At 36.8% G+C, this 20,187-nt stretch overlaps 1 pseudogene; it reads right to left on the bottom strand.

The window, feature by feature from the left end:
* Window positions 1-25: 25 nt before the first annotated feature.
* LOC149144582 (uncharacterized) overlaps window positions 26-20,187 on the bottom strand; it is an 85,675-nt pseudogene continuing 65,513 nt past the window's right edge.

Raw genomic sequence — 20,187 nt, 5'->3', positions numbered from 1 at the left:
ACTACTAAGTACGTGGTGAGGATGATCATGTGCCTGGAGATTTTTCAGCCTTGGGCCTAACTTTTACTGGAAGTCCTTGTTTGGGAACAGGGATGGGGCCATATTGAATTCTACTCTTGGTGCCCACAACGTCCCACCTGCATGAAGTCAAAAAAAAAAGTCTTGATAAATCACCATTAACGATAAACAAACAAGAAATCCACCACCATGGCTCCGCCTGACAATATTTTCTTATATGCTTCTCCTTACAGTCAAGTATTTTCATGAGTATATATTCATCTGTTGATAACCTTGTACTTCTAGGAAAATTTCCATTATATTTGTGAAAGGCCTCCCAAATCTAGGCAAATATTTACAAAATATAATGCCTAAAATATTGTCAACATATTCCTTGCTACTTTAGCCACCTTTATATCCATGATGTAGCGAGGTATGTGTGCAGTGAACTGATGGGGATGGGTGCAACAAAAAGTTAGAAGTTTTATGCATGTTTGTTAGCCGAAGCTCATATCTATTCTGCATCTTGAAAGCTTCAGGATTGAAATGATCTAGAAATCTGATTTCATAGCTTTTATGTTTTTCAATAGATTTAGGGAATCAAATACTAGTAGAAATGGTACCTATACTTGGTTGTGGGATTGTGGATCAGGATAAGCATGTCTAACTTTGCGAGTTCATTCCTAGGGCATGAATGGAATCCACTGCCAAGGGGAAAAAATGTGTTCATTTTTGGAGGTATCTGCAGTAACAAAGACGTAACCTTAATACATTTGAATTAAATAATATATATCCATAGATCTTGAAAAGAAGACAGTGAAAATCACAAATTTTCATTAATGTCCATTGCAAACCCTGGACAGTTAAAAATAAATAAAAAATCATTAATGTCCACTGTAAACCCTGGTGTATATATATATATATATATATATATATATATATATATATATATATATATATATATATATAGATATAATCCTCTTTAAAATCCAAACAGTTTGGAATCATCACGTTCACTAACCTCAAATATTGAAGGATTGAATGTATGAGGATTTGGAAAGAATTATGGATTATGATGAATGTTTATGAAAAGTAGATTAAAATCCAAACATTTTGGAATCATCACATTCACTAACCTCAAATATGGAAGGATCGAATGTATGAGGATTTGGAAAGAATTATGGATTATGATGAATGTTTCTGAAAAGTAGCATGACCTTCTAGCCCTTGGGAATGAGGTAGTCTGCACAATATATGTTATATTGGTATAAAGGAATTTTAAACTTGCAAGTGTAATGATTTTTTTTGGATAAGGACCATTTTTATCTTGTTGTAGATTTTAAAACATTTTGGAAATTTCATGGACATGAGTGAAGTCAAACCATTGACTTCGCTTATTTCTATAGATTTTTCTATATATTCCAAAATCTGAAATCTAATTACACACAAGTTTTAGGTAACAAAACCCACTCTAAGAAGCTCAACAACTTTCCTCACATTCAATTATAACTCTATACTCAACAAAATTCGAGCCTACGTACACTAGATCTATACTAGGTTAGACTCCAGAGCATGAGTGATGCAGGAGCATTTGACACTCTTCATTAAAGAAGGAATCCAAAGCGGAGCAAGGAGGACGTGGACCATCGGAGCTAAACAGGGGACATTTCTGCTAAAATAGAGCTAGTTTGATGGAAGTGATAAGTCTCTAGAAGACTTGATTAATGTAATGTAATCTACCATATGTATATGAATAGAGAGATTTAGGGATTGTTGAGGAAATCAAGGAGAGGATTGATTGGATCCTTTCAGTGATCCGATCCAATATTCCTGTAACAATGAACCTGCGTGTTCTATATATAGAGATATAGAGGAGAGAGACAGACAGTAATAGATAGAGAGTTGTAAGCCGAGTGAGAAAAATGTAATCGATTGGGAGCTTGTTCTAAGGCTAAAATGCCTTAGCATGTAATTGTTCTGTATAATATAAAAGTGTGTTCAGTGTTGAATTTGTGCGTCTGTGTAGTGTGTTGTGTTGAGTTTGTGCGTCTGTGTGTTATTTCATAGATAATCCGAATATTCTGTGTTGTAGGTTTGATCGACCATCGATCACTGTAAGGATCGATGGCGATCCAATGATATCGAATTAACTATTGTGTCGCGTGTTTAAACGAATGTGGCAGATCCGTGTTTTTAACGCAGAAATCCATCGAAGGAGAGCGAGATTAGGTTAAGAGGATTAGACGATAATGCACAGGATCCGTTGGATCTGGAAGATCAATGGTCCAGATCTAATCGTGATAAGCGATCGCACTTTATCGCATTAGCGGAAACCATTGGAATGATATCGGAATCGGCCTTGATACATAGCGGTAGCGATCACGTGATCAAACGTCAACCGTCAGATCGAGTCCAGATCGACGGTCAAGATTTGATCAACGATCGCATGTTGGCAAAGTAAATGACAACGACAAAGTTAAGAGGTGCGCCGACGTTGCAATACGCTGATTACTAATGGGCCGATCCACCGATGACCGATAGCGATGAAGCCGAGTGTCGATTGGAGATCGGAGATAATGAAAATTAGAGGAGCGCTGTGGAATGGCTGGAATGAGCGGAATCGACGATTATAGAGTGGGTGTATATGTATTTGAAGTCTGAACTTATGTGTTCGGGCAAGATTTTCCTGTGTTTCTCGTGTTATTCCGATATGTTATGGTCCCAGGTTTTGAGGCTTAATCGAAAGATAAAACACTTCTGATAGTTAAGTGGGCCATAACCCACAGGCCTCAGGATCGAAATTTGTAAATGAAAGGGATTTTTCCTTACCCCAAGTTCTCCTTTCATCATTTGGTATCAGAGTAGGGAAAGGGAAGAAGATTTCCTGCGAGAAGGAGGAAGAGTTTGCAAGCAGAAGGAGAATAGTTACAGTTGTTGAAGTATGGTGAGTTTATGGTCTTTATTGTCATGCAGATAGCGGTAGCTGAAGGTGAGAAGATTGCAGCAACCTAGAGCAAGGAGTGCTCAATTGGTTCCAGAGGAGAGAACCAGAAGGATGCCGAAAGACTAAGCTCAGAGGAGAAAGCTTGGTGAGGTATCATGTAACACAGGAAGACTGTAACTGCAGAGGTTGGTTGCAGCTCATAGAAGATCATGAAGGCAGTTCCACTGAGAAGTGGGTAGAATTGCTAAGGACAAAGAGAATCATATTACCAGGAGGTCATAAATTTTTGTGCCTCGGGAGTCTAATGCAGGAGCATCCGACACTCTTCATTAAATAAGGAATCCAAAGCGGAGCAAGGAGGACGTGGACCATCGGAGCTAAATAGGGGACATTTCTGTTAAAATAGAGCTAGTTTGATGGAAGCGATAAGTCTCTAGAAGACTTGATTAATGTAATGTAATATGCCATATGTATACAAATAGAGAGATTTAGGGGTTGTTGAGGAAATCAAGGAGAAGATTGATCAGATCCTTTTAATGATCTGATCCAATATTCCTATAATGATGAACCTGTGTGTTCTATATATATATCGTGAGACAGAGAGGAGAGAGACAGACAGTAATAGATAGAGAGTTGTAAGCCGAGTGAGCAAAATGTAATCGATTGGGAGCTTGAAATGCCTTAGCATGTAATTGTTCTATATAATATAAAAGTGTGTTCAATGTTGAATTTGTGCGTCTGTGTAGTGTGTTGTTTTGAGTTTTTGCATCTGTGTGTTGCTTCATAGATAGTCCGAATATTCTGTGTTGTAGGTTTGATCGACCATCGATCACTGTAAGGATCGATGGTGATCCAATGATATCGAATTAACTGTTTTGTCGCGTGTTTAAATGTATGTGGCAGATCCTTGCTTTTAATGCATAAATCCATCGAAGGCGAGAGAGATCAGGTTAAGAGGATTAGATGATAATGCACAGGATCCGTTGGATCTGGAAGATCAACGGTCCATATCCAATCGCGATGAGCGATCGCACTTTATCGCATCGCGGCGGAAACCATTGGAACAATATAGGAATCAGCCTTGATACATATCGGTAGCAATCATGTGATCAAATTTCAACCGTTAGATCGAGTCTAGATGGATGGTCAAGATTTGATTGGTGATTGCATGTTGGCAAAGTCAAATGACAGTGACAGAGTTAAGAGGTGTGCCGACGTTGCAATATGCCAATTACCGATGGGCCGGTCCACCGATGAACGATAGCGATGAAGCTGAGCGCCGATCAAAGATCGGAGATAATGAAAATCGGAGGAGCGTTGTGGAATGGCTGGAATGAGCGAACCCGACAATTATAAAGCGAGTGTATATGTATTTGAAGTCCGGCCTTATGTGTTCGGGCACGATGTTCCTATGTTTCCCGTGTTATTCCGATATGTTATGGTCCTGGGTTTTGAGGCTTAAGAGAAAGATAAAACGCTTCCGATTGTTAAGTGGGCCATAACCCACAGGCCTCAAGATCAAAATTTGTAAATGAAAGGGATTTTTCCTTACCCCAAGATCTCTTTTCAATAATGAGCATAGACAGAAGGTCATTGTTTCTCCTAAACAAAGGAATATGTAAAAGGAATATAGACCCTACTACATATAATTTAAAGTTGTATGAGAAGGTTAAGTAACCATATTAAACATTGAAACTCAACTATCCGACATGGTATCACATTCACACAATTAGAGGCTAATATAAAAATTATAAGAAAAAATTATGCAACTCTGGAATACTAGCCCAAAAGCATAACAATTAGAAAGTTGGTATCAGATATATAATAGAATGCAAGGTTTTATAACTAGCTTAATTTGCAATATAAGATTTCATGGTAAAGGATAAACTAGATGGTAATGTGCTTTATGCATTTTTCATGTTTTATATCACACATTTGATTCAACATTGATTGCTCCATAACAAAACATACGAGTGGGAGTTTAAGATCCCATATAGGAGCAAGAAATTATGTTCTCATTCAAAAACAACACTAAGTGGTATCAGGTACAATGGAATCTTCCTGCATATTCTGCTTTGTATAATTGTTTCTAACACCGTACAACTAATTACCTTCAAATCTAGAACTATATGCATGCCACAATTGAGATTTTTTTGACTGTAGATGGTCTTTGTCAACCAGACCAGACTGCAATGGGGCCTCATTTCACTAGTGGGGTCGAAATCCACCACGGTTAAGGCACTAATTGGTAGGCATTAAGGTGTAAATACAACATGAATATCTAAGACAAACTATATCTGTGGGATTTACAACCAAAATTATTTTCTTACAATGGTTCACAAATTGGAGCACTCGATGTCCTGCTTTATCTCTCCATTATACATGAAGTGAATGTTTTATGTTGGGAGAATTCAAAGGTCAATAAATGATAGGAGAATTATAAGAAGCATGTATAAAGATAATATTAAAAATGAAACATTAAAAGGCGGATTATGAATGTACAAGATGCTACAACATGAAATGCTCGATAAATTACATACAAACATAACTACGTGAGATTATTGATTAATGACCTTAAAGGTGAATTATGAATGTACAATATGCTACAACATGAAATGCTTGGTAAATTATGTGCATATAGATGTCATGCTTTGTTTTGGCCTAACAAATATCTTTAAGTTCCCTATCCTTTACTGAAACAAATCCTATAAACAGTTCTTAATAGCACATGAACACAACAGAGGATTTAACAATACATATTGGGAGCAATATACCCATAGGATCCAACCACATTTGTTGAAGATTTGGTGTAATTGTTAGAGGAATTGACAAGATTGGAAAGGCTTAAATATGCAAGGTCATGCTTGAAATGACAACCCAACGATATATTGTTAGCTTTGATGTCATAGTGAATGATCGCTGGGATGAAGTGGTGATGTAGATACTCAATCCCTTGTGCTTCTCCCAAAATGATGTTGTATCTGTGTTCTTAGTCCAGGGATCCTCTCATCTTGTGCAGCAAACAACCCAAGCTTCCGTTGGGCATGTAATTATACATGAGAATCTTGGTTGTGTTGTTGGAATAAAAACCAAGAAGTCTCACAAGGTTTTTATGCCTGATAGAGCCTAGTGTCTTCACTTCTGCACCAAATGAGTGTTTGATCTGTTGTCCTTCCTTATTTGAAGGCTGAAGCTTCTTGACTGTAAAGACATCTCTGTTAGAAATTTCATCCCTATAAATAACACTTGAACAACCTTTTCCTATGATATTGCTGTCAACCAGATAATCAACAACATCTTCTAAAGAGAAATTTGAGTTTCTGGAACAGTGTCATCTGCCATGGCCACCCATTTCTGAATCTTCAAACTCTTGTTGAGGCATTTTCTTAGCTTTTATCAACACACATATCTCCAGAAAGAAAATCATTCCTATAACACTAAACAAAATGCCTATGATTATCTTAACATTAAAAAATCTAGAATGCCCTTTAGGGGACTTAGCCCCTAGTTATTCAAAACAATTATCAGTCCATGAAGTACAAAGACCTGCATTTCCATATAAACTACTTGTAGGAAATTCTCTGATAGATGAAGAAATTATTGTATGAAACATTCAAAGACACTTGATTTTGGTTGTTGGAAAAGAATACTCAAATTCCTAACGAGCATACTGTGAGATATATCCAAGGCTACCCATTTTGTGAGTCTAGAAAAATTCAATGGAATGGTCCCCAAGAGATAATTCCAACTGAGATTCATTGCAATGTCTAACCCTTCTATGTTTCTGTTGTAGCAGCTACAACCACCCTCAAAATTTTTTCCTTAGCTTCGTTTTGGAGCCTCCCTACTAACCTTCATAGCAGCATGTCTTGCTTCGTCAGGTACACAATCTCTAGTCATTTTCTTGCAGAAAGACATCATGTCGATCAAACCTTGATGCATTCCCCTCACTGGTTGTTCATCCGGACTTGTTCCAGCAGCAGGCTGAGAAGCTCCTTCAAGAATTTGCACAAATCTGGAGGGAAACCAACCTTCCCTCCAGAAATTGTGCAATCCTGATTGGCAGCCAGTTGGGCCACATAATTGTGCAATTTTGCTGAGAAAGCTTCACCCAAAAAATTGTGCAATCCTTCCTAGCTGGGCTGCTCATCCCACAATTTGCGCAAATATGGGCAGTAGTCAACTGCTCTGCCCAGAAATTGCATAAATCTTCTGAGCAGCCATCCTAGCTCCCAGCCAGAAATGAATATTTTCTACCAGCAATTGAGCAGCCTCTTCCATGTGCAACTGAGTTGACCGGTTCCCTTCGGGACTGAGGAAAACAAACTTGCATGTATGGACTGCTTCTCCCAAGGCAACATGCAAAGGAATCCCTTGTTTCAGGGTTCTATTTTTGGCAATTAGAGGTTACATGCAAGGATCATTTCAGAAACCTCCCACCAAGTGTCGCTTTCCCTAGATTTGTGGCATGCGCATCACAACCTCAATTTTATAAAAAATCACCGACCAAACGCTGCAAAGATCATTCCTCAAATCAACCTTGTAGCTCTGACATCCCACATCGCATCTAGGAGCTGTCAACACTTTCAACTTAGTTGTTTTGGGGTAAGCTTGCTTTCCATGTCTTGTGTTGCATTTCTGGTGCTTTTTGTGTTTCGCTTCGTATGAACGATTTCTGCTTGATTTCAGTGAGCTCTTGCTATCGTTTTGATACATAATAGCTTGTACAAGAACCATTTCAGTTTTCATTAACATCTCACTGCTGTCACATGCATGAAACTATTTTTCATGAACGATTGCCGATTCGGTGACTCGCCTCACTCTCATGCATGTTACTCTGTTTTTTGAATCTGTCATTCAACGTTTGCATGCACGATCATTCACTTATGATTATACTTAGCATCACCATGCATTCACATTCACTTTCACTTTCAATTGTCAGTGGGCGAGTCTAGGCAGCCTTGGCCTGGACTCTGCCTCATCAAGGCAACATTGCGCAATCCTGAGAGGGAAGGCTTTGTCTTCCTCTCAGGAAATGCTCATTTCTTCCCAACAACTGTCCTTCAGTCTTGCATTGCGCAATTCTGAGGGATAGTGACTGTTGGCCCAGAAAATTGTGCAATGCAGTCACTGAGCCTGCAATCATTGCCAGCTGAGATTGCGCAATCCCAACAGTCATCAGCCAGACTGGACTATGCATTGTACAGTTCCAACAATTATTCAACCTCCCGGCAGTCCATACTGTGCCTTGCGTAGTCTTGGCAGTCAATCTCCCGACCTCCCAACAGAGATTGCGCAACCTTCATGATCAGTCACACAGGTATGTTGCAAGTCAGTTCTCAAGTTAATTTTGGTTTTTGACTGACAGATTTCTTTCCATGAGTGTTGGCTTGTCTCCAGGTATCATAAGTGTTCATCTACCTCTCAGCAGCACAGGTAAAATGGTGTCTAGGAGAGCAGAGTCAAAGACACCATTCATAGCACACTTGGGGATGCAGTTGATCAAGTGTCTATGAGCTTGCTTACTCACGAAGATATAAAGTTCTTCATAGAAAAGGACATCAAGATATGATGGAAACAACATCAAAATGAGCAGCATCATGAACATCAGCTGAAGGCAGCATACCGGATGCAACGAATGCAAGGGGAAGGTTGTTGACAACATGGAGGCCGAACAAAGTTGCAAGCTCAAGCAGATCCACTCATGATGAAAGAAACTTTGGAGACTCAAGCTATGAGGTGACGACGCGATCGTGCGAAGACAGAGAATGGAAAAAATAAGGAGTTGCATGTGCTGAAGCAACAACTCAAGGAAGAACATGAGCTGCACAAACAAGCGAATGAGTTGCAACAGGAACATGAATAACAGGGGGCGCAACATACACTCATGGATGAAACTGTGCCCATACAAGTTATATATCCATCCCAACAGCTGGCATGGAGCAGACATGGTGAGAAATGTTGTTGATCGCATGCAATGGATTCAACAACATGCATGTCCTCTTGTGCACACATGCGATCCAATCCATTCAACACACTCACCAAGGCGAAGACAAGAAGAAACCCTGACTGGAGCTGAGCATGTAGTTGACAGTTGATGCGCATGACCACCAACACACACTGGAAGATCAACACGGACACTAAGCACCTGTGTGTTGCCAGTTCCGTTGCACCAAGAAGACCATGCACGTGCTAGCAGATGATTTGGATGAAGGAGCTACACCAATGCATTTGGATGCAACGGAGGAAAGAGTTTTCTTCAGCAAGATGTCACCATGGGGTGCATGCACACCATCATGGATGACCAAGCTTGGCATCATCTCACCACCTTCACCATCACAAGCATGTCAAAGGATTGGTCTCACCACAACAGACCGAGTGTCAGTGATTTCTTGCATGGCTTGCTCAAGCCATTTTGTCTCACATGAGCACATGTGCATTTTAATGTGACATCGTGTCAAGTGGAATTTCAAGTGTCAATAGTTGGATGTAACAGTCATAGATCAGATGAAGAGTCATGAGGGTAGATGAACTGTCGCAAGGGGGGATGTCAAGGGTCACCCCACCCTTTGCTATAAATAGAACCTCATAACTCATTGTAAAGGCTTTTGGTCAGTCAAGTTTCGATAGGAGTATCTTAGAGAAAGCTTGGAAAGTATTGTAATGAGCCTTGGCTTCTCCACTGTGCAAAGCTAGTACATCTCTTTGGAGGAGAAGACGGTTGTGGTTGTAACGTTCCACTATTGGAATTAGGTATTGTATGCCTAGAACTTACACTTCTTAATATAACAGAGCCAACACGTTTCATGCATACATTGTACTGTATTCTATGCTACCTGGTTTACTCTAAATGATATATTTGTTTGCTTACGCATGCATGTATGGACTATTATGTATAAGTATGTATGAATCTTTCTGAAATGTGCTGTTGGTTTAACCATCACTTTGGATTGCTCGCTAACTTTCTCTCCAGCTTGTGATGCATCTTCGCTCATGTGTTCCCTTCCAAGCCGAGTACTATTACAGGTTTCCAAGGGGCACACTCATTTCAACCCCCATGTTTTAGAACCTCTTGTGCACCTTCCTTGGCTCACTACAACTGTCATACCCTTTCTACCAACAGATTTATATTACTTTCCTCTATGCGAAATCGCGGTCAAGGCATTACCGTACGACCCACTGCTAGGACTCCTACACCAAATGATTTGAGGTCTAATTGGGACTTCTTACCCGGGAGATCTCCTGACATGTTGGCAGGTCTAACACCATCAACAACTTCCAATCTCAGAAAAGAATGCCACCAGTAAATTTGTTGTTGCTCAAATATAGAACTGTAATTTAATTCACAAAAAAATCTCTCTTGGTATCACTCCAGACAAATCATTTCCATTCACTGCCAGTTTTTCCAGTGAAATGAGATTTCTCAATCTAGAGGGTATGGAACCCACAAACATATTCACTCATAAATCCAATACATGAATATTTTTCATAGAAATAAGCATCCTTGGTAGATTACCTGTAAGTATGTTTCCATGGAGATCCAACATCTAAAGTGCAGTGCATCTTCCTATCTCTAGAAAAAGGGTTCCTGTAAATTGATTATCTGCAATTTCAAGTATTTTTTCTAGTATCCCAACCTCCTTTAGGGTTCCCCACTAAGATTATTGCCACCCATCCGAAGCCTAATCAAAGCTTTGAAACTATCAATATTTGGAGAAATATATCCAGTGATATCTTTTGACAGAACAATTAACCTTGTGGCGTTTTGCAATTGGAATATGCTTGAAGAAATACTTCGAGTTAGTCTATCGTCAGTAAGATCTAAAGCCTAAAGTGCTTTGCAGTTACCTATCTTGGTAGGAATTATTCCTTTCGATCTATTCTTCCAAGTAAACAAAAACATCAGATTCTTCAGTTGTCCTATTGTATCAGATATTTCTCTAGATATCTGGTTTCTATCAAGTTGGAGGTGAGAAAAACTATTAACAAGGGAAGAAGGTATTGAACTAGAAACATTATTAACACTGAGTTGAAGCTCAGCTAGATTATTCAAGTAGCCTATTGTGTTAGGAATGCTTCTAGAAAAAGTGTTCAGTGATAGGTCTATCACCTCCATGCTTTTGCAGTTTCCAAGCTCTGATGGTATACTTCCTACCAAATTTTTTTCCATAGAAGAATATTTTCCAACTTTTGCAGCCTACCAAGCTCCTTGGGTAGAAAACCCGATAGACTATTTCCATAGAGATATAGATATACAAGTTCAGAACAATTGCTCAACCTAGCTAGGATTGATCCTAATAACAAAGTTGTGTAAAGTGCAAGTGATTGCAGTTTTCTCAATGATCCAAAAGATGGAAGAATTGTTCCAGAAATCCTTGTTTCTGCAAGCTACAAAATAGTAAGATTCTTATAGTTTTCAAGTTCAGGAGGTAGTTCACCTTCAATGTTTGGATTCCCACCTCCATGAATAACTTTCAAGTTCGATAACTTGCCAAGATTTGGTGTTATCTTGCCACTCGGTTATCAAATATAAGTAAATCAAGCAGAATGGAGAGATTGCCAATATTTGGAGGGAGGTTTCCTTCAAGTTCATTGGGGTTGAGAATAAGGGTCTAGAGATTCTTGAGCTTACTAATCTTAGAGGGTATACTTCCTTTTAGTTTGTTTCCATAGAGATATAACAACACTGAGTTGTTGTAATCTCCAATCTCTCTTGGAAGTGTACCAGTGAGATTAGTTGTAGACATTACAAGTGATTGAATATATTTAAGAGTTACAAACTGTGGAGGAACTTTACCTAAGAGTTCTATGGAATCCATAAATATACCAATAGACAAATTTTGGGAAAAGCATGATATGCCACTCCATTTAAGGGGATTTTGGTCTCCAGGATTTAGGATTCCATGAACTTAGTGATGATCCTCTATTTCCATTCAATGTCTGCATCCATGAAAAGATTACTTGTCCTTCTAGATTCAGACCCATTGTTTTCCATTCTAAAAGTAGAATTACACAACTAGCCCAACAAACCTCCACTATGAATCTTGAAATTACCACATCTGTAGAAGCATAATAGATAGACCTGCAACTCCCATCCCAATTCTATCCAGGTCTTAAGACTGAAGATCTAGAGCAGTGATGAAAGTGATAACCCAATATTCATTTCCCAGTGTACCAAAGTCCTACAAAAGCACTGATGAATGCAATAACACACAGTATCTACTAGCCAATGCGTACATGTTTGAAATTAAAATGACCGATTAAGAGTTCATTTGTCAATGGATTTTTGACCATGTCTCCTGAATGTAAAGCCTTCATTTATGTCCCATACAAATGTGAGTGTATAGCCTACACAGTTTGTTCCCCTATTCTACAAATTATTCCAAGTTGTGGGATTTCTTATATTCAAGAATTTTACTAAGAGAGCCAGGGCATGTATGAAAACCTGTCATAAGTAGTCATACTTTGTCAAATTTTTGGGATCCAATGGATCCCATGGAACTCTCATTACCCAGATGAAAAAAACTTCACTACATGTTATCTTTAGCTCATGGATATGGGCTACTCGCTGCATACCCAATCCTTAACAAAAATATCTTGGGTTTAACTTGGAGAAATTGCCTTGGTTGTTTCATTCAAGAATTAATAAATAATGTACAATACATACATGCACAAGGTAAAGCTGGTGAAGTTGAAGCTACTAGAGAGGAAGGGGATGAGCTCACATCCAAAGACAGGGAATGACAGTATGCATTAGGATTAGAAATGTTTTTCATCAAAGTCGAATCTTGTTCCTCTGTAAAAATCATATATTAATAAAAAACACCCACTTACATCAAAATAATTTAGGGCTTGAATTTCTTAAATTTTCATTCTAAATTACTTCCTTGAAGGTAATGGAGCTTCAAGTTTTAAAGAGAGGGTATTGAGGGTAATGAAGCATCAAGGCTATTCCAAATATTGATAACATGCACATTTTTCAAGAGAAGGGTAAAGAGCGGCTATTTGAAAATAGCGATAGATTTGATAATTCATTTCCAAGGGAAAACTATGAGATTATACAAGTCAATAGGTTAGGATATGTTGGGGAAGAAATTATGGAAAAACATTTTTCAACCTGTATTCCCAACCTGTAGCAGCCTATGTTTGTTTCCAACCATATGATAGAATTCACATTCACTAGAGCTCATGAATGTGACAGTTCGAATTTTGATCATCATTGTGATAAATATGAGAATGACCTGAATGCCAAATTGTTGTGCGTCGGTGGAAGAAAAATGTGTGCCTTTAAATTTGCAAGTGATGAAACCCTTAGTCTATCATTGGAATAGGAGAAGCATAGACATTATTTATGAATTTTGAATACCCTCCAGTGTATGACACTGAAGGATAGGATGAATATGGTGATGATAGTGTTGTTGACATGTGTTTCAAAGAGAAAAATGCAAGGAATGAGGATTGCAATGCAGAAGAAGAGCAATATAGAAATGAATCACTCATTTTTAAGCCCAAGAATGATCAAATTACAAGTAAATGTTCTAAAGACACATATTATGAGCTACTAGTAGCCCTACAGAAGTGAAATATTCTTGGTCTACTTGAAGGTAACAAAGGAGAAATAATAATAGAGAATCCTAAAATTACAAACACAATTTCTATAAAGGAGAATGATGCACCTGAAAGCTAAGGATCCAAGGATAATGAATTAACAGGCATAGAAGGTCAAATACATTGTATGCATGTAAAAGTAGGCCTTGATGAGAAGTAAATCCAAAATTTGTGTTAGACTAATATTGAAGCTGATCATCATATGAATGAAAATAGAATTGCTTTCAGTGAAGCTGATGAAATTTTGGAGGTTAATGTTACACACTGTGATCGTTATACTGGGACTGATAATAAGCGGCAATAAATTATTGACATATGTAGAACTAGCTTGATGCAACCCGAGAGTATTCTTAACAAAGAAGGAATCCATATTCTACCAATTCTTTATGGATAAAAAATGGGCATGATGGAATTGTGGGTGTTCAAGAGCTCCACTATGAATATGATAAAAAATTTAAAGAAGTTAATGTTGCCTGCCCCACAAATTATAACATTGATGCTTCAAGTTAGGAAGAGAAACATGAGGCTTCCCAAATTTATACTTCAGGTTCTAATAATGAATTTATTGCTTTGAAGGAAAAATTATACCCAAACTTTGGATTGAGCCATGTTGTTCGCTCCATGGTAACAAATCTATCCTCCCCCTTCCCATTGGAAACAAGAGCTCCAATAACATATCTCCATGCTGTATAATGGGAAAGAAAGGTGATGCGGAGAGAGAGGAGCAACCAACAAACAAATAGACAAATGATGATTTCCCCAATGGCTTCAAAATTAATAACATTGAGGGAAAATTCTGTGAATTAAGAATTGAAGAAAATTTGACAAAGACATTTATGAAGACCCTTGTTATGCTATGGATGATGAGAGTCATGGTGATCCCTTATCCTGGATGAAACATAAGATGCACATGGAGCTGATTGTTTCATAAGTAAGCAGTCCATTGACCAAGAGGTTATAAATATTGGTGACTTGAAATATGTTTTTTCAGAATCAGAAACATATAGAGATAGTTGTTTGTTATTTGAAATTTGAGCATAAAAGTACTGCTGCAATGAAAATAGATATTGGACTTGGTAATTTCAACAACATATATCAAGAACAAAAGTGGTTGTTATGGTAGGAGAACACCCAGAAAGAAAAAGCAACAAGGATGAGGAACAAGCTTGCAATTCCGAAGATCTTGGTGATTATTTCAAGACCAAAAAGGAAAATGGTTATGTTGAAATCAATGACAGGTTTGATAATAACATCTCTGGTTTCTTGGAATATGAATATGGACCATTTTTAAACATCCAAATAGATGTGCCTTATCTGTTTCCCCTAAGATTCAAAATGCTGTAAAGATCAAAATGGGACAACCCTTTCAAGCAGAAATGAAATGAAAATGAGGCAACCCATGCCACAAGGGTGATGAAGGTACACAACAAAGATGTGTCTCTGAATTCTTTGAGAGGATAAATGTTTCATTATTCAATTATGTGGTGATGCCCAACTCATAATTCTCTAGTAGAACCAAAATTGAAATGACAAGGGGAATGAGCATCAAGGGCTAAAGCAAACCCCTTAGTTGTTAAAGACATTGAAAAGTTTTTGCAGACTGTTAGAATACTTTTTCTGCCCTATGCAGCACAACTGTTAGGACAACTAGTTGTTGAAGGATTTTCTACCATCCTAAGAAAACATGCCATCAATAAAAATGAAGGAAGTGTAAACAGGGTTCCTATTTGCACAGTCTCAAGAATAACTATCAAGGTTAGTGAGTCTACTCCAAAGAAAAGAGGAACATACTATACATCAATGTGTGTTCATATAAATGAACCAAACATGAAGAAAGATAGATACTATTGTACACATAATCCTTGTTTAGTTAGAAAAATATGCAATATTTTGTGTGAAGATTTAGGCCTTCTTTTCTTTGATTCATCAAAATAAAGCAGCGACAAGTATACCTATAATGCAAAATCCTTACTATCAGAAGGGTATGTAAGGCTTGTTAGAAAAAAGATATGTCGCAGCTAAGGTAAATACAAAATTGAAAATAATTTAAAACAATGTTATAGCCTACAAGCATGCAAAATTTAACATTTCCCTATTTTGTATAATAATCTAACACAAGAAAATGATACTTCTTCCTTGAGTGCTGGAGGGGGGTACACTGGATCACAAATTTCACTTTAGAAATATTGTGTTAAGGATGAAATTCTAAGATTCTCAAGCGCTCCCAAAAAGAACACTTGTCTCCAAGTTGGAGGAAAATGTTACCCACAATCTTGAGTGGTAAATTTGAGTGGTCCTAAAACTACTTCTTGAAGACAATGATTTTGTTGCTATTTGTGGAGCCAGATTTTGATTTGAATCATGTTGAAAGTGTGATATTGAACCAGGTGCATGACATAATAAAGTCATAAATGAGAAGTTACAAATAACAAAGGGAGCTTGTGTCTCCCATTATCTAGATGGAAAATGAATAAGAAGGTTGCATGCCATATGCCAAAGTACTACGGTGATTAGGGTATGTTGGATGAAAAATGACCATAAGTTTTCAAGATTGTTTTTAAGAAAATATATGGTTTCAAAAACTTTACTCCAATTTTATCACATGTCTTTGGTTGAATTTGTGCATTCAGCACAAATTGAATCAATTGTTTCAATGACAATGGTATAAGGTAATGTCAAACCATGCCATGATCGGATCTTAGAATAGTACACCTCTCCTCAATCCATGAAAATATTCATATATAGTCAAAATTATGAGGCCTTCCATTATCAGTCAATAATGGGTAGATAATATCCTTTTCCAAGGACTCACATGATGGCTTTTGGTGTATTTGCATAACAAATACTTGCAATTATGTGCAGTCAATGAATGCAAGAATGCATAATTCATAGAGGATACCAATGATGAACCTCGAACTTGGTAATAATCAGATCCTTAAACATGGACACCATGATTACCCCTTTATAGTACCCAATGAAATGGTAGGTAATAGGGTCAAACCTAGACAAATTTGAACTTTTCCTTGAGGTTCAACAACTTTCAACTTCAAGGTTCAATTTCAATGAACCCCATGACTTTGGTCCAACATAAGTGGTCATACAAAGATTTGGATTCACATCAAGCTAGCTTTAGCATTTTATAATACTAAATAATATGCTTAATTTCTTCCATGGAACCACAAATAAATTAAGTAAGTGTGGGGACACAAATATGGGATAAACAACTAAGTCCAAACCAATAAACTAAAGATCATGTAAACAAGTTTTTATTTTATTTTAATGGGGGGCTCTAGAAAACCTTAAGTTTGTAGTGCCAAGTCAAGAGTATAGATTTAAGGCTATAGGCTTTATGAGATTGACATCAATCTACAAAGTGCCCATCAACCATTCATAAGCATTAGAAAGCTTATATTTCTAGAAGGGATTGGAATGATTCCACTTCTAATCCTTCCATCAAAATAATTTTATCCACATTGCTTGCTTGAATCGGCCTTTAAGTTCTTTCGAAGACACCTCTATCCTATTCTCTCTTTTGCAAGGAGTATATAAATCCTTGACTATCTTAATCCTCGTTTTGACTGGATGAGTGGTGAGAACTAAAGGATGCTTGCAAAAAAATTCAACATTTCCTCCAAGCATCAATGACTACCAAAGTGTGTGCTCATTGAAATAGAACCATGTAATGAATTAATCACCCTCCCAACTTATGTTTGCCTTGAAAACTCAATATTTATAAATGTTCTGCACTACAAATGATTCCATTGTCCAAACTTCAATTTATGTTGATGCAAGTATCTCTTACAAAAAACTAAGGCCTCTCTGAAACCTTTTGCTATATGGTGTTATTGCGATTACACAATTTCATAGGAGGATCTTCTCAACCACTTTGGTCTTTGTATATATGATAATATATTTAGCACAAAGAGCTAAAATATTGCTCTTAACTCCACCTTTCTTCCCTCTATGAGTTTTAGGATCGATAATTCCTAGAATGATCTCTCTTGAGGAGGAACACCTATTACAAACAACTCTATGAACACACTTCCCCCATTGAGATTCACCCATAAGAACGATGGGAATATTTTTATAAGAATTTTATAAGCAATTTTTAGTTGGGTTGGGGGGGGGGGGGGAATTAACAACAATGTATGTGTGATCGCTAGCACTATGGTGCAAGCTTGGTCAAACTTCTAGTGGCATTTTCTTTCTCAATCACTTGAATTTGTTTTTTCTAGCTCTTTACAATATCTATTACCAAAGCACAATGATGCAAGCTTGAAAGAGTAAATATAACACCCAAAAAATTGAAAAATTTCCTTGGTTTTATCAAAGCCTACCACAAGTTCTCCAACCACTGAATAGTTCACATGGGCTTTTCCAATACGCAATTATTTTTAACCCGTTAAATGTTGGACCCAAAAGCTCACAAAAGAGATCCAAACTTTCTAGCATGTTTTGGAATAATTCCTAATTCTCCATAATTGTGAGAAACAAGTACTCTATAACGTAGCCATTAACAAGTTCGCCAATATTTTGCTTAGCAAAGTGATTCCTCTAATTTCACTTTGGTCAACTGCCCATGCTAAAGGGTAGCCAAAGGCTTTGGTCATGGAGAGTCAAGACATACAAAGTCAAAGCAAGTAAGAAACCTTGTCTAATTGATCTTTTTTATGTAAGACAAGTAAACACATCTAGAAATGGTCTTAAAAGCATTGAGAGGATAAGAAGCCATAGCCTATCACAAGGGGTTAGCTCAACTAGTTGTTGGGCATTTGGCTAGTTTCATGACTAAAGTGCCTTGTTTGAATCCCCTTGGGTGAGGCACACTAGTAGACTAGCCAACAATTTTTCCAGGGATGCCATTCAAGAATGTGGAGAAGCATCACTTGGGTTTCTCCATAACATTTTCCTTCGATAAAAAAAGCCAAACCCAAACCCTATAGCATGAAGCATTGCAAAGAAAAAACACCAAAATTTATAGCATAATGAATTAGGAGGATAAAAGGCCAAAAACTATAGCATAAAACATTAAGTAGATTGAACAACAATGCAAAGATGTTGTCAAGGTGTTATTGCTTGTAAAATTACAAAAAAAATAAGCCTTTAAATTCTAGTTATTGCTTTCCATCAAACATTAGAGAGTGCAAACAATGCATTTGATCTTGTAGTTTTTTTCACTATGTGCATTCAATAAAAAACAATATAAAAAGAAGGTTACCGGGCCTCTAGAGGTGACATGCAAGAAGAAGGGCCAAATTTCACATGAAGCTTGAAAATGAATGAGGACAATATATCATCCTCATAACTCTTCTCCTCTAAACCATTGGAACATAAATTTAGTGGAGGAGATAAAGAACTTTCATGCATAAAAAGCAACAGAGGGGATGAACCTGTTGTCAGAGACTGCTCTTCCTGCATCATACTCATTCACGTCATCAAAAAAGAGAGACAAAATAAATGATATTACTTCAGATTTAAAGAATGATATTAATATGACATCACACGAAACGTGGCAGGGGAATTACGTTGTTGTAACCATTTTTAAAATATTAGAAGTATGAAATGCAATTACATTAAATCAAATGTTTAATGTACAAAACCTTAAAGTTAATAACATAACTCAGAAACTGAGTATGCCAGATCCTAGTTTAACATCCGCAAGAAATAGTCATGGCCATCACCAATTGGCCACAAATTCCAAATCCTCATAAACCTGTAGAAGAAAAGTAGTGTATGAGAATTTCATATCTAGAAAAAGAAAAATAAATTAAATTAAATATGATGTTACAAAAGTAGTGTATGAGAATTTCATATATAGAAAAAGAAAAGAAAATTAAATATTATGTTACAAATTTTTTGGCTATGGTTTGGAAGTCAACTTTTAAGTAAAATATTCCAGTTAGACCCTTTACATAATATTTATACCTGATAAATAAAATTTGAAATGATAAAAAAATTGACAATAAAAACTTACCTTTGTTGGCAGTCGTGGCCTTGAAAGCCTATTAATAACATAGGAATATATGAAAAATCAGTGAATGTTGTCAAATTTGTAAAATTATATATATATATATATATATATATATATATATATATATATATATATATATAAAATTATAATTATAATTATAATTATAATTATAATTATAATTATAATTAGTGTAAAAAATTATGAGAAAATATCCTGATAACTTTAATGTCTATATGATTTGGGAAGAGGCAAATTTTTAAACACTTCTGATGACAATTTGATTTGGGAAGAGGCAAATTTTTAAACACTTCTGATGACAATTTTTTCTTTTGAAAAGAAATATACTTGTGTTCAAAACATATAATGCATATGTGTCTGCCTACACCACCATCCAATATCTTCTTGTACAAAAATGTTGTTGCTGGTAGCTTAATTTTACCATGGATTTTTTTAGTTAATACATATAATATAGAAATAAGACATATAATACATATAGTATACACAAGAGGCTTTCCTCCTCGATGTACTCCATTTGTTTCACTTAATTGATTTACCATTTCAGATTTTCAAATTTATACACTAAATAAAGCAAAGTAACATATTCATTAACAGTCATAAACTCGATTTACAAAGTGATAATCGAGAGGCCACCATGCACTGAGATTTA

Source organism: Pinus tabuliformis, chromosome X (genome assembly GCF_031772625.1).
Source record: "Pinus tabuliformis cultivar Carrire ecotype Pingquan chromosome X, CPIR1, whole genome shotgun sequence".
NCBI lineage: Eukaryota > Viridiplantae > Streptophyta > Pinopsida > Pinales > Pinaceae > Pinus > Pinus tabuliformis.
The sequence above is the reverse complement of the archived record's forward strand: the minus strand, read 5'-3'. Positions and strand labels throughout refer to the sequence as shown.